The sequence below is a fragment of the Podarcis tiliguerta genome (assembly GCF_965153285.1).
Source record: "Podarcis tiliguerta genome assembly, chromosome: 4".
NCBI lineage: Eukaryota > Metazoa > Chordata > Lepidosauria > Squamata > Lacertidae > Podarcis > Podarcis tiliguerta.
In genome coordinates this window covers 13,890,605-13,911,265 of record NC_139537.1, presented here as the reverse complement: position 1 = coordinate 13,911,265, position 20,661 = coordinate 13,890,605, and the positions used below count along the sequence as shown (strand labels likewise).

Below are 20,661 nucleotides of genomic sequence, written 5' to 3'. Positions count from 1 at the left end.
ACCACTGAGCCTCTTGGGCTTGCCGATCTTCTATTCCCTTTTCCCTTTCCTCTTCTATGAAGAAACCATTTCTGGGACCCCACATTTAAATTCTTCCCTGGTCTCCTTGCTGGCCCTAGTAGGACCAACTTGGCCAGTTAGCCCTGGCATCATCTGATGTCTACTGACTGGGTTCTCCCCCCCCCCCAATGACCCCTGGATTTTTGAATTTTATTGATACTGATGCTGCATTTTATGTTGTATTTTATGCTGTTTTTAAATTGCATTTTAATCAATGTTTTATATTTGCAGTTAGCCACCCTGAGCCCAGTTTTTAAACCAGGAAGGGCAGGGTATAAATAATTTATTATTATTATTATTATTATTATTATTATTATTATTATTATTATTATGCTCCATGGACACTCTATGCCTAGCTATCCTAGGGAGGACATTTCTCTTCCATTTGTAGATTCAACAGTACACAACTGAACCAAAATTAATGCTAAAGTTCCCTGTACAAACCACTCATTTTGATTCACAGGTATCCATGCATATATACTGTGAATTTCACATATCCACCTTTTCCCCCTCCTGGCTTGCAGTTCTGATACTGATCAATATTCTCCTCTGCTCAATTTAGGTCAGACAGTAGGATGCTAATAATACAGATCACAGTCTGCACATTAAATTTCCTGTTCTTAACCTTTATGAAGGCTCTCTGTTCCGCAGACCCAATTCTAGGTTACTTAACTCGGGATCAAAAGAAACATTTTGCGTAGGCAAATTGTGGTTTGGGCATCTTAGGCAAAGGGAGAGGAATCTGTGTTCTGCCACATATGGTTGGACTCCAACTTCCATCAGCCCCATGCACCATCACTAATGGTCAGGGATGGTGGAGCTGTAGTCCTGTTTAGAACAGGATAACAAAGTCTAGAACACAGGTGAAGAACACAGGTGAACCCCCTGATGGCTATATTCCCTTCTGGGCCAAAGTGGGCAGAGCAACAAATGCAATTTTTAACTTTACAATATGCTAGATTCTTCACAGTCACACATTGCTCCTTCTCCTCCATTTAGTCAGCCATACACTGCAGCTGGGCAAAAACGCCGAAGGAGGGTGGAGAGCAGGGCTTCTGAGGAGCGTGGCTCAAGTAGGCTGTGGCCCGAGGAGAGCCACAAGGGACAGCTAGAGAAGTTTGGGGAAAACATGTGACCTCTGAGACTGAATTTCCCCATCCTAGTCTAGAGGAACACCACATCTCTACCCTCAGTCTTAGAGCCGTTTGGTGTGTGTGTGTGTGTGTGTGTGTGGTATTTCCCTAGGCGAGGACGTATGACCTGATGGGCAATTTCGCCCAATGGGGAAAGGTGGTGACAGGTTAGATTGGTCTCAAGGAGGGCCAGGGCCTTTTCAGTGCTGGCCCCGACTTGGTGGAACACTCTGTCACAAGAGACTAGGGCCCTGCGGGACTTGACCTCTTTCCGCAGGGCCTGCAAGACGGAGCTATTCCGCCTAGACTTTGGTTTGGACTCAGTCTGAACCTTATGTTTCCCTCCCCTTATGGTTTTGATCTTCAGGCTACTATTAAAATGAGGCTGCATTTTAAATTGTATTTTAACACATATTTTAAATTGGTCCCCCCCATTATGTTTTTATTGTGATTTTACTGGTGTTAGCCACCCTGAGCTCGGCTCTGGCCGGGGCGGGCGGGGTATAAATAAAATTATTATTATTATTATTATTATTATTATTATTATTATTATTATTAGCCTGCTCCACCCCACACTCTTCCCTCTTCTTTATTTGGCGCCCTCCCTCCTTTTGCAGTGGGCTTACAGGCTAGTCTACTGTTTTCCAAAGGGCTGAGTAGAATTGGGGGGGGGGGGGTAATCCTAATCGACTGGGGTCTTCTCTTTTGCCTGCTCCATACTGTTGGGTGATGTTTGTTGGAGTGGCGTTCCTTCAGTTTGGCTAATTGGCAGGTTGTCTGGGCAGGTGAGAAGATTTCAGAAATAATGGAATGCTTACTTGAGGCAGTGTTGAGTTTTGAGCATCCCTTAGTCACTGTTGTCAGGCATGCCCTGTGGGTGCTGGGAGGTGCCCTTTGGCCTGACAGACACATGGGGGAGTGAATGTTGAGCTTTTACACCCAGGTCCATGTTGTGGGGAGGGAAGATCTTAGGAAACCTGGCTGCGTGCACACAGAGTTGCTGCCGTTAACTTGCTGGACTTTCGTTGATTTGCTTGCATTGATTGAATCTGACTCGTTAATTGGTTTTGAAAATCCTCAAGTTGTTATATATTCTTTTAAAACTTTTAAAATTCAAAATTAAAACAAATTGGACAAAAAATTAAAACACAGTTGGACGTGTTAAGTGTATATGTTTATTCAGCACTTAAATGTCAAGCAGAGTCATTCAAGGATGGAGTAGAATGTGCTCCATTTCCATGCTTAAATCAATCTGCTCAAACCATACTAAAACACATCTTTCTTTTGGGGGGCTAAGGCAGGTAAGATTTCACCGCATCCTTGTGAATCCCCCATAAAATACTCCTAATCTTTTTGTGCCTGGAGATTATTGAACTCAGGCAGGTTCGTAAATGACTCATCGCTGTAGAGCAGATAAGAAAAATGGCTCCTATGGAGAAAGTGCCACTCATATAAGGGTGTAAGCAATGAGCAAAAGACACTTTGAGCTTGTTCATTTATACTTCAGCCAGATGGGTGGGATAATAATAATAATAATAATAATAATAATAATAATAATAATAATAATATATTTATTATTTATACCCCGCCCATCTGGCTGGGCTTCCCCAGCCACTCTGGGCAGCTTCCAAAAAAATATTAAAATACTGTAATACATCAAACATTAAAAGCTTCCCTAAACAGGGCTGCCTTCAGATGTCTTCTAAAAGTCTGGTAGTTGTTGTTCTCTTTGACATCTGGTGGGAGGGCGTTCCACAGGGAGGGTGCCACTACCGAGAAGGCCCTCTGCCTGGTTCCCTGTAACTTGGCATCTCGCAGTGAGGGAGCTGCCACAAGGCCCTTGGTGCTGGACCTCAGTGTCCGGGTAGAACGATGGGGGTGGAGACTCTCCTTCAGATATACTGGACCGAGGCCGTTTATTATTTGTGTGTGGGGAGTATCTGATGGGGATTTTGTGCAACTGGGGAATCTGCATATAAAAACAAGAACTGAGGATCAGTTCAAACTAGAACTGATGATTTCTCATACCAATATGGACACAGCTTTTGGGTACAGAATACAGCATTCTGAGAATCTGAACTCTCTTAAAAAAAGAAAACCCAGCCCCCCTAAGTTTATAGCCTTCTGGCTGTGAAAATAAATAGAATTACTGAATGTAGGTGGGCAATGCCTCGTGACTCAGAAGCTACAGAAGGAACTGGGAAAGCTTTCTAGCAGGTGGGGTGTAGGCAACTGGAGCCCTACATACCTTTTGGCTCCTAGCATAAATAGCTACTGATAGCTATCAGATGTTCTTATCTATTTCACACAATGCATAATTAACTTTTGGAATTCGTTGCCATGGAATGGGATAGTGGTCAGCAGCTCAGTTGGCTTTTTTTAAAAAAAAAAAAGAGTTAGACACACCATAGCAATTGTATCTCCTGCTATGATGCAGAAGTCCTCCGCTGTTTTCAGCACCGAGACTGAAAATAAGACAAAAGCATCCTTGCGTGCGCATTGTCTTTAATTAGCTGGAGTCTGCTTAGCATTTCAGGCAGCATTAAGGAAAGTTTGCACGCTCAACATGAATCAAAAATTACATTTAAATTACCACCGTCGCTTCCTTTTGCAGGTCCACAATCTATGATTATGAGCTCAAATGGTTATAATCAAAGCATCATTAGGTTCCCAAATTAACACATATCAAATAAGAGGGAAGAATGGAATTCTAACACGGTGCAGAATTGTGTGGTCTCATGAAGAGCGGTTAGAGCTCGCCCCGCTGTGACCTGCATAGAACTGGCGGGAAATTGGCGATGGCACTGTTGCACGTAAGCGCCATCAAATAAAGGCGAAACAAAGAAAACTGGGATCAACACGGTTGAGAAGCAACGTTTATGCAGCCAGAATCCACATGTGAATTGGCAAAGCCAACCGGACTTCTTAACAGACTTCTTGTAACTTCAGAAAAGAAACATAGACAAGGAGCAGACTGAATAAAGCACATGCTTATGAACACACAACTATTAAGCAATGGTTTGTTTGTTTGTATGGCTTTCTGTTTAAGAATATAGGTCCGTACCAAGAGTACATCTAGTCAAGCATCAGTGGTGGTTTGTGCAGGAAATGGCACGCATTTGATAGCAGCATTGTGCTCTTTGGGATTGGGTCACATGAAGACAAGAGGTTTATGAGGTGACCCCAAGGAGTGTGTGTACCTGCAGGGTGAAGCAGTACCACCAGAAGTACCCCTTGTTGGAATAACACCCGCCCGGGAGCATAGCCAGCCTCCCAGACACTCCAGGGCGATTAATCCGGTGGTCACTCTCTGGCTGGAACCCAGGAATTTCTCCTCAGTCCAGAGAGACCGATGAATAAGCGACTTCTCCCTTCTGAGAGAAGCACACTAACTTTCTCCTGGCAATGCATAAGAAGAAGAAGAAGAAGAAGAGTTTGGATTTGATATCCTGCCTTTTAATCCCTTTAAGGAGTCTCAAAGCGGCTAACATTCTCCTTTCCCTTCCTCCCCCACAACAAACACTCTGTGAGGTGAGTGGGGCTGAGAGACTTCAGAGAAGTGTGACTGGCCCAAGATCACCCAGCAGCTGCATGTGGAGGAGCGGAGACCCGAACCCGGTTCCCCAGATTACGAGACTACCGCTCTTAACCACTACACCACACTGGCTCTAAGAAGAAAGAGGCAGTTCGTAGTCTCCAGGCTACTTTATTAAAACTGCATACAAAACACACGCATGACTGCTCGTCTTGAGCAGCCCAGCTTCAGAGTCTACAACTCAACATTGCTTCAGTCCAGAAGCGGAAGAGGTAACTGTAACTCCACCCCGGTTACACTCAGGACTGTCTGAGAACTTGCTCAGACTTCCTTTCTCACGCTGAGAGACATCACCTGATGTCAACAACCTTGTTGCCCTTGCTGCTTCCTGGCAGCTTGTGGGAACTGAAATCCCAACACCCCTAACCTCACTGTCATGCTGCCCTGACCCATACACATCCTGAGAGGGGTGGTACCATGGCCAGCAGGAATCCACTGCCTCTCCACCCCACCCCCATAAGCCATTGCTGTCTAGTATTTTGTCTCCCCCAGTGGCCAGGTGGAAGTCCACAAAGAGAACGAGACAGCAGTAGCTGTCCATTGTAAGCAACTGATAGAGCATGTGCACTGTCTTTGTTGACTCTGTGGTCACCACTGCTGGCCTTCTCCCTTGGGCAGCTCAAAGCTGCTGCTGGAGAGTGGGAGAGTAGAGGGAGAGGTTGCAGCTGCCAAGGCCCAGCCGTGTGATGTGCCAGCTCTGAGGGGTAGGCAGAGGGCAGGGCCCCCCTAGGTGGGAAGAAAGGGGGAGCACAGCAGAGCGTAAGGAGTCTTGATCTCTCTCTCTCTCTCTCTCTCTCTCTCTCCCATATTTTTCCATGTGCAGTCATACCTTGGGATAAATACGCTTCAGGATAAGTATTTTCAGGTTGCGCTCCGCGGAGACCCAGAAGTAACGGAGCACGTTACTTCTGGGTTTCGCCGCTCGCGCATGTGCAGACGTTCAAAATGATGTCACGTGCATGTGTGGATGGGGCGAAACATGACCCACACATGCGCAGATGCGTCTTACGTTCTGTTCAGGATGCGAACGGGGCTCTGGAACAGATCCCGTTCACATCCCGAGGTACCACTGTATAAGGCTAGGTTTTTTCCCTAAAAAATAATGTCCAAAATTTGGGGGTGTCTTATACATGGGGGTCATCTCCCCCCATTTTCATAAATTGGAGTCCCCAAAAGTAGAGGGTGTCTTATACATGGGGCATCTTATAGACGAAAAAATACAAATACAGTAATCTTTGTTAAATTTTCTGTTTTACACTTAGAATACTCATTTAAACATCCTTAAAATATCAATGACTTCCCTTCTTCTCTGTCAATGGTTCACTTTGCATACTATAAATCCCTGCATATTTTACATAAACTAAACCATTCAGTATTCCATTATTACACCCATCAAAACTTATTTACACTGTTGAATTTATCTTATTGCTGCCAATGTTTTCAAGTGCACACAATCCCCCCCCATATATTCAATAAACATTTTCCAATCTTCTCTAAACGTATGTTCTTCATGTTCTCTTGTTCTATATGTTAAGTCTGCAAATTGTGCATATTCCATCAGCTTAAGTTGCCATTCTTCTTTAGTTGGGACCTCACTCGTTTTCCATTGATCTTCTTTTTAAAAAGGTTTGTGCATCTGCCTCTAATCTTGCCCCTTCCTAACATTTATTTATTGGGTCAAGGAGGGTCATGGGGGGAGTGAGAAATGTCCCTATTTTCATCTGAGGAATGTTGGAGGGTATGCTATTATTATTATGCTATTATTCCTTTGACAACTACTGAAGACCTTCCACTTTCAACAGGCCTTTAAAGTTGTGATATTACCCAGTCTGTCTCTATGTCGGTATGGTTTTTTTATGATTTTTTAAAAGAAGCTCTGTTATTTTATCCCTTGTTGTTCACCTCCCTGAGCCCCTTTGAAAAGAAGGGTGGCATATTAATCATCAGACCCTGTGATCAACATCTGAGGTTTGGAAGGTGGCGATATGAGAACAGGGACTTTTCTGTGGTGGCCCCCTGTTTGTGGAATGATCTCCTCAGGGAAGCTCGCCTGGCGCCTTCGCTACATATATTTAGGAACCAGGCAAAAACATTCCTCTTCTCCCAGGCCTTTGGCTAATTAATCAATCTATGGCCTTTTAATTAGGGATGGGGTTTTGTTTCGTTTGTAATTACCTTGTACATTTTTTTTTTTTATACTGCCCTGTGTTCCTCAGATGAAGGCCAGTATATAAATTTAATAAATAAGAATAAGTAAGTAAGTAAGTAAGTAAGTAAGTAAGTACGTAAGTACATAAGTACCGTATTTTTCGCCCTATAGGACACACTTTTCCCCCTCCAAAAATGAAGGGGAAATGTGTGTACATCCTATAGGGCGAATGCAGGCTTTCGCTGAAGCCTGGAGAGCGAGAGGGGTAGGTGCGCACCGACCCCTCTCGCTCTCCAGGCTTCAGGAGAGCCGCAGCGCCAGCCCCACAAGATCGGGGGACAGCGGGGAGGCAGAACGCCGCCATCCCGCTGTCTCCCGATGTGGTTTGGAGGCTGACGGCGGGGAGACACGTGCTTCTCCCCGCCGCCAGCCCCGCAAGCTCTGGGGACAGCAGGGAGGCGCAGAGTGTCTTCCCGCTGTCCCTGGACCTGGTCTGCCGGTGGGCGGCGGGGAGAAGAACGCTTCTCCCCGCTGCCGGCCCCACAAGCGCCTGGGGGGGAAATAATTTCCCCCCCTTTATTTCCCCCCCCCCAAAAAAAAACTTGGTGCGTCCTATGGGCCGGTGCGTCCTATGGGGTGAAAAATACAGTAATCGACTATCTGCTGTAAAGCAGGACACATGTCCACCTTTATCCCATAAGCAATACACTAATAAGCAATGTATTTACATCTTGTTTTACCTCAACTCCTATTATTGAGAATTTCATGGAATATGCATGCTAAGGTTCTGGACCTGAGTTAACCTCCTAAATCTCTCGGGATAGCTTCAAGAGAAATGGATTAAAAATCCATCCTGAGGTGGTCTAAGGTGTGTGTGTGATAAATTCATTTGTTGTGTAGCACAGCCATTTGTCACCTTGACATTTATAGAATAAAGTCCAGACGTACCCTTTGAACTCCAGCCTCTGAAAACTACAGAGTTTTATTTCCCCCACCTTCACCTACTTACCGTTACAGGAAATGAATGAAGGCCGAGACACCTTTTGCCCTTCAATTAAGTGAGCTGTTTCAGCTGTAATGCTGTTAAACCGCAGTTCAGCTGAAAGTGGTAGCCATTCCGGAATTAGACCTACCAACTGATTAACGGGTGTTTAGCTGATTGATCATCTCCCTCTTATCTGATTCATTCATTGATTAAATTTAAATACATTTGCATAAAATCTCGAGGAAGTTTTTGCTTGTAGCAAGATTTGCAAACAGCTGTGGTAGGCCTGCCGGAGTCTCTGTGCTTGAAACACTTTGGAAAGTTAAATGTTTGGAACATACACTTTAACCTTGCAATCCTGTACAGTGGTACCTCGGGTTAAGTACTTAATTCGTTCCAGAGGTCCGTTCTTAACCTGAAACTGTTCTTGACCTGAAGCACCACTTTAGCTAATGGGGCCTCCTGCTGCTGCTGCGCCGCCGGAGCACGATTTCTGTTCTCATCTTGAAGCAAAGTTCTTAACCCAAGGTACTATTTCTGGGTTAGCAGAGTCTGTAACCTGAAGCATCTGTAACCTGAAGCGTATGTAACCCGAGGTAGCACTGTACATAAAAGTTAACCTCACTGAGTTCAATGGGACTTGCTCCCAATTAAGTCTAAATAGTTAATGTTTCCTCACAATATTGAAAAGGTAAAAAGGTAAAGGTAAAGGATCCCTGACCGTTAAGTCCAGTCACGAACGACTCTGGGGTTGCGGCGCTCATCACTCTTTACTGGCCGAGGGAGCCGACGTTTTGTCCACAGACAGTTTTTCCGGGTCATGTGGCCGGCATGACTAAGCCACTTCTGGCAAAACCAGAACAGCGCACGGAAACACCGTTTACCTTCCCGCCAGAGTGGTACCTATTTATCTACTTGCACTTTGACATGCTTTCGAACTGCTAGGTGGGCAGGAGTTGGGACCAAACAACAGGAGCTCACCCCATCGCAGGGATTCGAACCGCCGACCTACTGATCGGCAAGCCCAAGGCTCAGTGGTTTAACCCACAGCGACACCTGCATCCCTACCTGTAGGGGGTTCCAAAGTTTTGTGCCAGCTTCTATACTTTTTTCGTTAGCTTAATGCTATGCAAACCTTTGTGTTTGGCTAGTGAGACATCTTGTGACTATGTAATTGTGGATTTATGAACATCTAGATGTGAAAACATGTGCATTAGGATATCAAGCTTGGTGACTACCATTGAATGAAATGCTTGGACTACTGCAATGTGTTGTGGTTGGGGCTGCCCTTGAACACAGACTGCAATTTTGGATGGTTCGGAACACGGCTGCAAATTTGCTAAGTGAGAGTAGGCCTCACTGGCATCCAATCCATTTCTGGGCCCAATGCTAAGTGCTGATTTGTAATTTATTTATTTATTGCAGTTCTACCCTTGCCTTTCCTCCCAAAGCAGTTCAGCATAGCAACCTTCCAAGTGGCTAAAGAGTACACTGAAAATAAAATAAACATATATTTTAGAAGTTAAAAATATTTAAGGAGAAAAAATTAAGTGCAGTCAAAAACCATCACAGCAAGGTTTGGGGAGAAATTTTATTCAATTTGCATTTATAGGTGAGAACCTGCAACTTCCGAAACAATATGCAGACCGAAAGAGAAACAACCTTCAGAATTTGAGGTTCTCCAAATTTTGCAATGCCGTTCCTCAGCCCAGTAATGTGTGCAGAAATGCACACACTGGGATAATGTGTGCATAACGGTGCAAATATTAGTGCAAATAGCTTATAAGGGGAAATTGTTTTGCAAAGCAGGAAGATATATAGAGAAATTGCATACAAAGATGTGTACATCAAGAGAATCCACACTACAGTGCTGACAATATTTATGAGGACTTGGGGTTTGTTTTATTAAAAGAGAAAATTGCGGAGAACTGAATTTAAAACTGGAAAAATGAGAAACCAAAACTGACAGAATCCCCCATCCCTAATCACTGCTAGTATTTTCAAGGTTTCCAGCAAATGTCTCTTTCAGCCAGGACTGCACTGGGCATCCCAGAGCATTGTGGGACTACCTAGCTGGCCACCACAGCACTAGTTGGAGCTGAGGAGGTGTGCTCCATCACAAGAGTACTGCCACTGCTTCCATCAGGTAAACCCACCTAAGGCAGTAACCATGCCAATGAGATCCTGCTAGAAAGGTCCTGGCAGATGAGGGCTCTCTCCAGCCTAGCACCAGTCCTGATCAATTCTGAACTAATGTTGTTCATACAGTGCTGCTTCCAGGAGCTGTGTTGTCAGCAGTAACCCACGACAGGGCCTTTTTTAGTGGTGGTTCCCTGTTTGTGGAATGTCCCTCCCAGTGCGCCTGTCTCCACCAGTATTAACTTTCAGGAGGAATGTGAAAACATTCCTGCTTGTCCTGGTCTTTGGTGGAAGAATACTGTTCCTGGTAACCTTGAGATTGCCAAATGGAGGTGTGCTTTTAAATTGCATTTGCTTTTAGAATATTTCAAACTGTAACTGCTTTAAAATGTTTTGAATTGTAGTTGTTTTTGACTGTTTTAAGCTGCTTTCGGATGTTTTGGGGGATTTTTGTTTTTAAACTGTTTATCTGTTTGATGCCCTGGGTTCCTCAGGAAGGAAGGGCAGGAGATGATAGATAGATAGATAGATAGATAGATGATAGATAAGATCAGGGGTCAGCAAACCTTTTCAGCAGGGGGCTGGTCCACTGTCCCTCAGACCTGGTGGGGGGCCAGACCATATATGTTTGTGGGGGGGGGGTGAACGAATTCCTATGCCCCGCAAATAACCCAGAGATGCATTTTAAATAAAAGGACACATTCTACTCATGTAAAAGCACACCGATTCCCTGACTGTCCGCAAGCCGGATTTAGAAGACTATTGGGCTGGATCCGGCCCCCAGGCCTTAGTTTGCCTACCCATGGATTAGATGATTGATTGATTGATTGATTGATTGATAGATATGCAATTCTCAAATTATCGTTGCATTTTTGGGAAAAATTCACTAACCACCTGATTTTTGTGCAAACAGACACAGAGGATGCTTATTGCAACCAAAATCTTTGGTATCTGAGGATGTGCTTTTGCTGACATGGTCATAGAGCCATTTAGCTATGAAGTACTTCATTTCCGTATTGTCTGCACTGCCCAATGGCTCCCAAACAGCAGCGGTTTCCTGCAGCAGTAAAATACTTCATTACTGTGCCATCCGCTCTGCCAACACAGCTGGGAGTAAATTGAGTTGGCTGTGCAGACAGCTCAGAAGAGCAGTACTTTTACTCCAGCAGTAAAGTAACTGTTATCGGTTTTCTATTGGATTTTTCCGAATGGGTTTCTCTGCAAGTGTGGGTTGCCCTAAGGCAGTATCTAGCTAGCCTCCTAGATGTGAAGAAAGACTGTTGATGCTCAGGTGATGAGTCTTGTTGGTAACAAAGGTGTCCCAAGAAGGTTAGGTAATGGCCGGATCACTCATCCAGATTTCCTTCTTTTAGCCACCGGGGAGGAGGCAATGTTTTGTGGTGTAAAAATAATAACATACCACAGTTTTGTGGCAGGACTGTAGTTCAGTGGTAGAGTTCAGTGCAGAAGGTCCCAGGTTCCCAACTTTGAAGTATACACAGCTTTGGCCTTGTATACCTGAACGAGTGTTTCCACCCCCATCTTCAGCCCAGACACTTAGGTCCAGCTCAGAGGGCCTTTGGGTGGTTCCCTCATTGTGAGAAGAGAAATAGCAGGGAATGAGGCAGAGGGCCTTCTCAGTAGTGGCACCTGCCCTGAGGAACACCCTCCCATCAGATGTCAAGGAAATAAACAACTATCTGACTTTTAGAAGACATCTGAAGGCAGCCCTGTATCAGAAAGGTTTGATTTTTGAGGTTTTGCCGTGTTCTTTTATACATCTTTGAAAGCCACCTAGAGTAGCTGCGGCAACCCAGTCAGATGGATGGGGTACAATGCATTATTATTATTATTATTAAACAAATACACATGCTACAATATGCTATTAAGTCTCCAAGGAGCTCCTTCCAAAGGAAACCAAACCAAATTGGGTAATTGCTGTGCTATGTTGTCTTCTCACTGCTCTGAGAAGTAGAGTGTAATATACTTTTGTTTTAGGAGCTCTGCTGCACTATCAACCAGAGTAAGGGCTAGCCTAACAATATTACTGTTATTCTTGCAGAGGAATCCAGTAGCCAACCCTGCAGGATAACTTTCCACACCTCAATAGTATAATATACAGCCCCAGTCATGGCGCAATCCTTCCATCTGGTCCTTGACTGGTTTTGCCAGTTACTAAGCTTAGCTGCTGCTGTCATGGAAACCCTTTGTGCTATGTTTGGTAGCCATATGACCAGCAGCACTGCAAGTTTAAGCTTTCCTGCTTAAAGCTGACGCGACTGTGGATTTCACCTCCGTAGAGTAGAGTAGTGGTAAGTTCTAGACTTCAGCTCACCCTACAAGGACACTTGGTCCAAGCAGTCATCTTTTGTAAACATGCACAGTGCATAAGAAGGAGGGGCTAACTTCCTTGGCCAGAGGACTACATTCACCCATGGCCAATTCTCTGGGTGCGGAATGTCAGTGGAGGGTGTGGCCTAAAGAAGTGGGTGTGGCCACTCCAAAGTCTCTCCTGCAGCCTCTCTCATGCACAATAGCAAGTGCACACACACACACACACACACACACACATATATCCCCTCTCATTACATGATTGATCTGATGACTAGGGAAGTGGTGATTTGCACCCAACCAGGGTGCTGGATTCCGCCTATCCCAATGCTTTGCCTCCCCCTTTTTTCTCACTGCCTCCAAAATCACTGGGGACTGCAAAAGCAGAAACATTTTCTTGGAGGTCAGTTCAGGCCCCTGAAACCATTCCTGATGTTTAATAAGTGCCATTAAGCACGCTTAGGATCAGTGTCCTGCCAGAGCTTCCTGTGGCTGCTATGGGGTTGTTGTTGTTTTTTATGTTCTCTTTTAGGGTATAATAAATTTATTTGTGTTGTCCATCGATTCAGGATACCTTTGGGTAACAACTAATTAACAAGTCTAATAAATGCATTATGACTATGTGTTGTTTGAAATGGACTGATATGCATAGCTGTTTCATTTAAGGTTTTTTTAAAAAAAATATGTTTGTTTGTTTGTTGCATTTATATCCCACCCTTCTCTCCAAGGAGCTCAAGGTAGCATAAATAGTACTCCTCCTCCTCATTCAATCCTCACAACAACCCTGTGAGGTAGGTTAGGCTGAGAGGCAGTGACTGGCCCAAGGTCACCCACTGAGCTCCATGGCTCCCAGGTCCTAGTCCAACACTCTAACCACTATACCATACTGCCTTTCCATTGTCACACTTGGAATTAAGCACCCAATTGTGTGTCTCTCTGTCTCTCTCTTGCTGAAGAAGTTCAAGGGAGAGAGGTTGGTACTTGTTCAGTTTGCCCTGTAGCAATTTATTCTTCACATTACAGCTCTCTCCATTAAACGACATGAGTCAAAACTATTGATCTTCTGAGCTGTTTTTGAACTGCGTGGCCCTTCTGCTTTGCTCAGTGTTGCTAAAAGTCTGAATGGCGCTGAAGTTCTGAGACATCAAAGTTAAGCACTCAGAGTTGAACCTCTTTGCAGGATTCACAGTGCAGGGACGCCAGGTGGTTGAAAATTGTAGAGTGGAAAGTGGGGTTACTGTTAGGAATCCAATACTGAGGAAATGTGAATGAACGAACGTACCTTTCTCCACAGGGCTCAAATGGATTTGCTTCAAAAAGTTCTTGCCATAGTTTTCTCAGAATGCTGGTGCCAAATAATTTGTTGTTAGGTTTTGAATGTACAAATTTGCGCTGAATAGTTATGATTATTCAATATTGATATTTGACATTTGATTGTCTTTGCAATCAACATTTGATATTTTGCCAGTGTCTGATTGCGGACACAGTGGCGTGCTGTATTTAACTGACAACACATGGGATCTCATATTTGACACGCTACTGTAATTCTCCAAATAAAATAAATTCAAGGTATATCAAGGAGCTCCAAAATTTCCCATTTACAATTCAAAATGTAAATTTGAAACTTCAGAATGTGAAGCTTTACTTGAATGTTTTTGAAATATCATTTCAGCTCTGTTTATGCCCATATGTTTCTCTAAATAACATTTTTGTAGGATTGAGGTTCGTCGGTTGGTTTGGATGCCATCTCCAGATTCCCTCCAGATTCCCTGCGGATTTATATCTGTAAATGGGATTATAGATGGGTGGATCTGTTGATTCCCCCCCCCCATGGTATCATTTCTCAGATCTTAAATTCACTTCTCTACATCAGTTTGTGATTATTACCTTTTAAAGGGAAAAGGTCCCCGCAAATATTTGCCAGCACTTTATTTTTGGCTACACCACCTATATTGTCTTACAGAATATAGAATATGGTGATTCAGGGTCCATCAAATCCTCTAAACCCCTGACCCACCAAAACCCTGTGTCCCATCAGAAATGAGCTGCCCAAGTCATCACAGGAACCCCAGAGAGTTCCTTTGTTACTTTTTGTGAAAATTGATCTTCTGCAGTGGCCCAGAGTCACGCCGAGCCTGTCACTGCCTAATGGGCAATTTTATGTCTTAGAATTCTCAGGTCTCTGAGTGGGATTCTCTTCCGGGAATCTGGCTTGACAACATTAAGTCAGCTACTTTGGTCCGCACTGAGAAGCACAGCATCTTTCCCCCTTTGCACGGAGATTCTTTGCTCACAGCCATGCAGCTGACTGACAGCTCGTGCCCTAACAAAGCCTGGAAGATACTCAAAGATTTTGAAGGAGTAATCAAAATGCAATAGATACTTTCGTGCTTTTCAGTTTTTCATTCTTGGATTCAACATGAAAAGGGGAGCGAGAATTTAGGCCCAGGCCACTCTAAACTGAAGGCTGCTGTGATGCAAATATATTGAGCTTTTTAATGTGGAAAGGAGCATATCTTCACTTATTTAATCTCTCTATATGCCACGTTCTCTCTCAGACACCCAAATCCAAGCACCCCAATTCTCAGAGCAGGAAAGGAGAAGAAATGGGGGTCTGAATAGTGGGAACTTGTGTTATAAGAGGGGGAACCTCTTCTTTCCCCCTCAACAGCTTTGGGGGGAGCATGGATGCCAGCTCTCTCCCCCCCCCTGACCTTTCTGCAGAGAAGGGGTTGGGAAAGACTTTGATCAGTTGAGGATGGAGTCTGAACAAGAGGCAGCAGCAACCAAAAGTGTGAAGAGGATGTAGAAGCTTTAGCACCTAGAACCAGGCACTGTCTTCGCAAAGGGGAACAGACTTACAGTGGTACCTCGGGTTACAGATGCTTCAGGTTACAGACTCCGCTAACCCAGAAATAGTACCTCGGGTTAAGAACTTTGCTTCAGGATGAGAACAGAAATTGTGCAGTGGCAGTGCAGCAGCAGCAGGAGGCCCCATTAGCTAAAGTGGTGCTTCAGGTTAAGAACAATTTTAGGTTAAGAACGGACATCCAGAACGAATTAAGTTCTTAACCCGAGGTACCACTGTATCCTAAGGGAGCATGTGCTTGCAATCTCAACATTCTTGCAGAGAGAGTGAATCTCACAAGTGAGTGCAACCCTACCCCCATCTTTGAAAGCTTGGCAAGAAGGGCAGCAAAACTTGTTGGGACATCTTCATCCTTTCCAGCCAGTTCTGAATCTTTTGCCCTTCTCTGGAACTCTGGAACTGTGACTCCTGAGCTCTATGTCTGCTGATGAGCCTGTCCCCTTACTTGCCTGGCTAAATATCTCTTTCTTGCAAGTTAAGAGCCTTTCTGTGTTTTGGATGCGAGCCAGGACAGTTACTCTTCTATATGCTATGGTTGTGATCTGGATCCTGACTCATGCATTGGCCATATTTGTAAAAAGAAACAAAAGAAAACAAACAAACTTCCTACATTTAAGGGCCAAGGTACTGAGCTAACATACCATCGTGCAGGCCAAGGGCATTAATGGAAGAGATTCCGGCTCAGAACCATCTCAAGGCTTATAGATCATGGATGGAAGAGGCTAGCAGCCTCTTTTTGACATTACAGATTATTTCTAAAAGTTTAAGCAAGCACCAATGGGCAGAAGTGCTTAGTCAGCAGGTTCCCCTCCATTTGCATGCATTTCATTCCAATTCAGTCATTGTTTTGGTCTACATCAAAGGGACGAGTTAAATAAATAGATGGCAGTGCCTCAATGCTTGGTTGTACAGCATATGCTCTGATGTAGCTCTTGAAAAATCACCAACTTGTACAAACCTACCTGTTTCTGAAGCAGCAGTTTCCCCGTCAGTAAAGATCCTTTCACTTTAGTTGCATGTACACTGCAGCACATATTTTGAAAACAGGGACTTCCTCCCTGTAACGAGGGTTTTGGCACACTAATGGGTTAGGCAGCCTTTGTCAACCCAGTAACCTCCAGATGTTGGACTACAACTCATATACGCCCCCATGTTGGCTGGGGAGTTGTAGTCCAACAGCTGGAGGGCTCTAGATTGGTCAGAACTAGGGTTGATGTATGAAGGGCAGAGATGGGGAAACTCTGGCCCTACAGATATCAATGCCCATCAGCCTCAGCCAGCATGGCCATTGGTCAGGGGTGAAGGGAATTGTAGCCCATCAAGATTCCGATCCAGCCTTATTTATGAAACATTCTCCCTTCTTCACTAATGGTGCTGATGTGCTACTGCTCAATGTGGGAAGTAATCCTTGACCTTGGTGGAACCAAAAACTCAGCTTATATTTTTAAGAATTTATGTTGTGAACCACCCTGTGATCTTCCAATGAAGGGTGGCATGCAAAGTTTTATGATGATGATGATGACTGGGTTGTACTCTGGTGCTGAGCATCGAATACTGTAAACCTGAAATCACAAAAACAGCAGCAATCCAGCGAGATGGTATTCTGTGAGTTCAATAGGAACCTCTTTGCCTTTGATCAACTCTAGGCGATCTGTTTTTGTCTAAGAGGTTGGCTTCCTCCTGTCTGGTTAAAACAAACCCTTGAATTATATTTTGTAGATGGCGCGCCTTCTCCCTCTTTCTTTTTCTCTGCTTTTTGAAATCACTTCTGTAATATATTTTTAATTACCTTCCTGGGTTCTCCAGGATTTTTATTATTATTCTTTTACTTAATGAGGGTCCCACCATGATACAGCTCCTTTTAAAGGGGTTTCAAATGCAAATCAATGTCATTCATCGTTCTGGTTTTTGACACCAAGATCTGTTATCTTGCATGCGTTGATACCGTGTTTTCTTTGTCACCTGAGTTTCAAAAAAAAAAAAAAAAGATCCATGTATTTCTGAAGGCTGTAAAAGATCATTCCCTGCACAATTCATGCCAGTCATTTCTGCTGTTAGAAATTACCTGAGCTGGGCTAACCTGGAAAGCACCCCCTTCCCTGGATCCAGTCCCGAGTCAGGGGCGGCGCCACTGGCAGACAAATGTGGGGGCAGGGGGAGCGGTTCGCCCAGGTGCCATCCTGGGGGGTGGCATCGCGGCCGCCCCTGTCCCCTAGGACGCTTGCCACCCACGCCCTGGGACGCGCACCGCTTGCCATGCTCTCCCCTGGCATGCGCCATGCCCCCCACAGGAGACATGCCATGCCCCTGGGACATGTGCCAGCCATGTCCCTAGATGTACGCCACTCCCGGTGCCAGAACAGGTAGTTCCGCCGCTGGAATGGGATAATTAATTAGGGGCCTACCTTCTCCTGCAAGTTGCAGTGAGCGAACAGATGTAAGTTTGTTTTCACAGGATTTTCTCACCCTGGCTGCCTCCCCTTCCTGCCTGTTGCCCTATTCCCTGACAGCCACAGATCGCTCTGGGCAATCCAGCCTGACCCATAGCTATTTGTGGCTGCCTGAACCCGACTTATTGGATGCCCAGGTCTCCACAAGGAGACCTAATTTGGCTTTTGATTCAGCCTTGGCCAAATGAACTACACAATCCTACTTACCTCAGACTCACTTAATTTGAACTCCTGAGGTGGGCCGTTCACCCTAAAGGACCAGCTGCCCCTGGTTCTGAAGGGAAACAAAGATGGAGCAAGCTCATCCTCTGTTGTCCAAGACTACAGGACTAAAAACAGTGGGTAGAACCAATGGGTAGATTACTGAAATGCACCATACATGGGGCTGTCTCTGAATATGTTTCAGAAACTTCAGCTGGTGCAGAATTTAGTGGCCAGGTTGCTCGCCAGAACAAGATGGCCTGACTGCCAGTTCATTAAAGGTAAAGGTACCCCTGCCCGTACGGGCCAGTCTTGACAGACTCTAGGGTTGTGCGCCCATCTCACTTAAGAGGCCAGGGGCCAGTGCTGTCCGAAGACACTTCCGCGTCACGTGGCCAGCGTGACATCGCTGCTCTGGCGAGCCAGAGCCGCACACGGAAACACCGTTTACCTTCCCGCTAGTAAGCGGTCCCTATTTATCTACTTGAACCCGAGAGTGCTTTCGAACTGCTAGGTTGGCAGGCGCTGGGACCGAACAACAGGAGCGCACCCCGCCGCAGGGATTCGAACCGCCGACCTTTCGATCGGCAAGCCCTAGGCACTGAGGCTTTAACCCACAGCGCCACCCGCGTCCCCTTATGCCAGTTCATTGCTGGGTCCTAATTCAAAATGCTGGTTTTGACCTATAATGGATTAAACAGTCCAGGACCACAATATCTTAAGGACTGCCTCTCCCCATCTAAATTGACCCAGACTCAGCATTCAAAATCGGAGGCCCTTCTTTGTGTGTAAGACGTCTGGAGGGTGGCAACAGGAAACTGGGCCTTTTCTGTAGCGGCTCCCTGTTTGAGGAATCCTTTCCCCAGGGAGGCTTACCTGGTGCCTTCACTACATATGTCCAGGTGCTAAGCAAAAATATTCCTCTTCTCCCAGGCCTTTGGCTACTTAAACAATCCATGACCATTTTAATGTGTTTGTGTGAGGGAGTAATGGGGGGGGGGCTTTTGTTCTTATTATACGTATTCTGCATTTTCATTTTGTATTTTTACGCTGTAAACCATAGATAGGCAAACTAAGGCCTGGGGGCCGGATCCGGCCCTATCCGCCTTCTAAATCTGGCCCGCGGACGGTCCAGGGATCCGCGTGTTTTTACATGAGTAGAATGTGTCCTTTTATTTAAAATGCATCTCTGGGTTATTTGTGGGGCATAGGAATTCATTCATTTCCCCCCAAAAAATATAGCCCAGCCCCCGACAAGGTCTGAGGAACAGTGGACTGGCCCCCTGCTGAAAAAGTTTGCTGACCCCTGTAAACTGACCTGTATCTTCACATGAAGAGCTGTATATAAACTGAAGAAATAACAATACTAATAAAACTTCTGGGAAGCAGGTTTTGACTTACCTGTAGGAGAAACTTCCAAAAAAGGATTTCGACAGTGGAACAGACGACCTCTGGAGGTGGTTAGCTCTCCTTTGCTGAATATATTTAAGCAGAGGCTGTGTGGCCATCTGTTGGGTATCTCCTTTCTGCGCAATGCCATGGCAACAGCAGAACGCTCTCCTGTAGCATGGTTCCAAGGTGGGAGCATATATGCACCTAACTATGGATGGATCTGTCACTTTCAGTTCCTCTCAGTTTCTCAGTCTTCAGTTCAGTTCACCCCCTTGACTGCATCACTTTGTGATGATGATGATGATGATGATGATTAAATAAGTCCTCACCAAAAAAAACCATTAGTTTACGTTCCTCCTAATATTTTCCCCTAACGAAATGCAATTTCATAGGTTATATTCACTGTTATATCAATTTTGGGTTAGGAGGACTGTTGCACAACATTCAGAGAGGTGCAAATGCTTAGCAATAGCCATATTTCAGTTCATGTTATATTTCAGAAAGTACAAATTAGGTCCCATCTGCATTATGCGTTGAAAACAGTATCAGACCACTTTAAAACAATCATGGCTTCCCATAAAGAGTCCTGGGAGCTATCCTTTGTTAAGGGTGCTGAGAGTTGTTCAGAGGTTTCTCTTCCTTTCACAGAGCTGCAATTCTCAGAGTGGCTTGACAGTCAACTCCTCTTCCCAGGCAAACTCTGGCAACTGTAGCTGTGTGAAGCAACTAGGGGTCTACTAACAATTCTTAACACCTTTTCCAAACTACAGTTCCCAGGATAGTTTGAGGGGGAAGCCATGACTATTTAAAGTGGTCTGATGCTACTTTAAATGTAAAGGTAAAGGACCCCTGGATGGTTAAGTCCAGTCAAATTCAGCTATGGAGTGTGGTGCTCATCTCGCTTTCAGGCCGAGGGAGCCCGCATTTGTCTGCAGACATCTTTTCTGGGTCATGTGGCCATCATGACTAAACCACTTCTGATGCAATGGAACACCGTGACAGAAACTAGAGTACACGGAAACGCCGTTTACCTTCCCACCACAGCAGTACCTATTTATCTACTTACGCTGGTATGCTTTTGAACTGCTAGGTTGGCAGGACCTCACAAAGCAGCAGGACCTCACCCTGTCATGCAGATTTGAACTGCTGACCTTGTTGTCCCGCTTGTTGACCTCTCAAAGGCAACTGGTTGGCCACTGTGAGAACAGGAATCCAGACTAGATGAGCCTTTGACCTGATCTAGCAGGCTCTTCTCATGATCTATATCCACTCTCTGAATTTTCTCTTCTAAGAACAGTTCCTCATATTGTATTGGAGGCAGCTTTGAAGGGTCTTCAGGCTTTCCTAAGCAGACTTT

The 20,661-nt window shown here is 45.0% G+C and overlaps 1 protein-coding gene and 1 long non-coding RNA gene across 6 annotated transcripts in view; one reads left to right on the top strand and one right to left on the bottom strand.

Annotated features, from left to right (window-relative positions):
• GRM5 (glutamate metabotropic receptor 5) overlaps window positions 1-20,661 on the top strand; it is a 247,489-nt gene that overhangs the window by 52,008 nt on the left and 174,820 nt on the right. The window lies entirely within an intron of this gene.
• On the bottom strand, window positions 9,841-10,594 carry LOC310675900. The gene is made up of 2 exons (XR_014510297.1): window positions 10,075-10,594; window positions 9,841-10,033 (listed from the first exon to the last, which is right to left on the bottom strand). It is a non-coding gene; the product is annotated as an uncharacterized lncRNA (long non-coding RNA).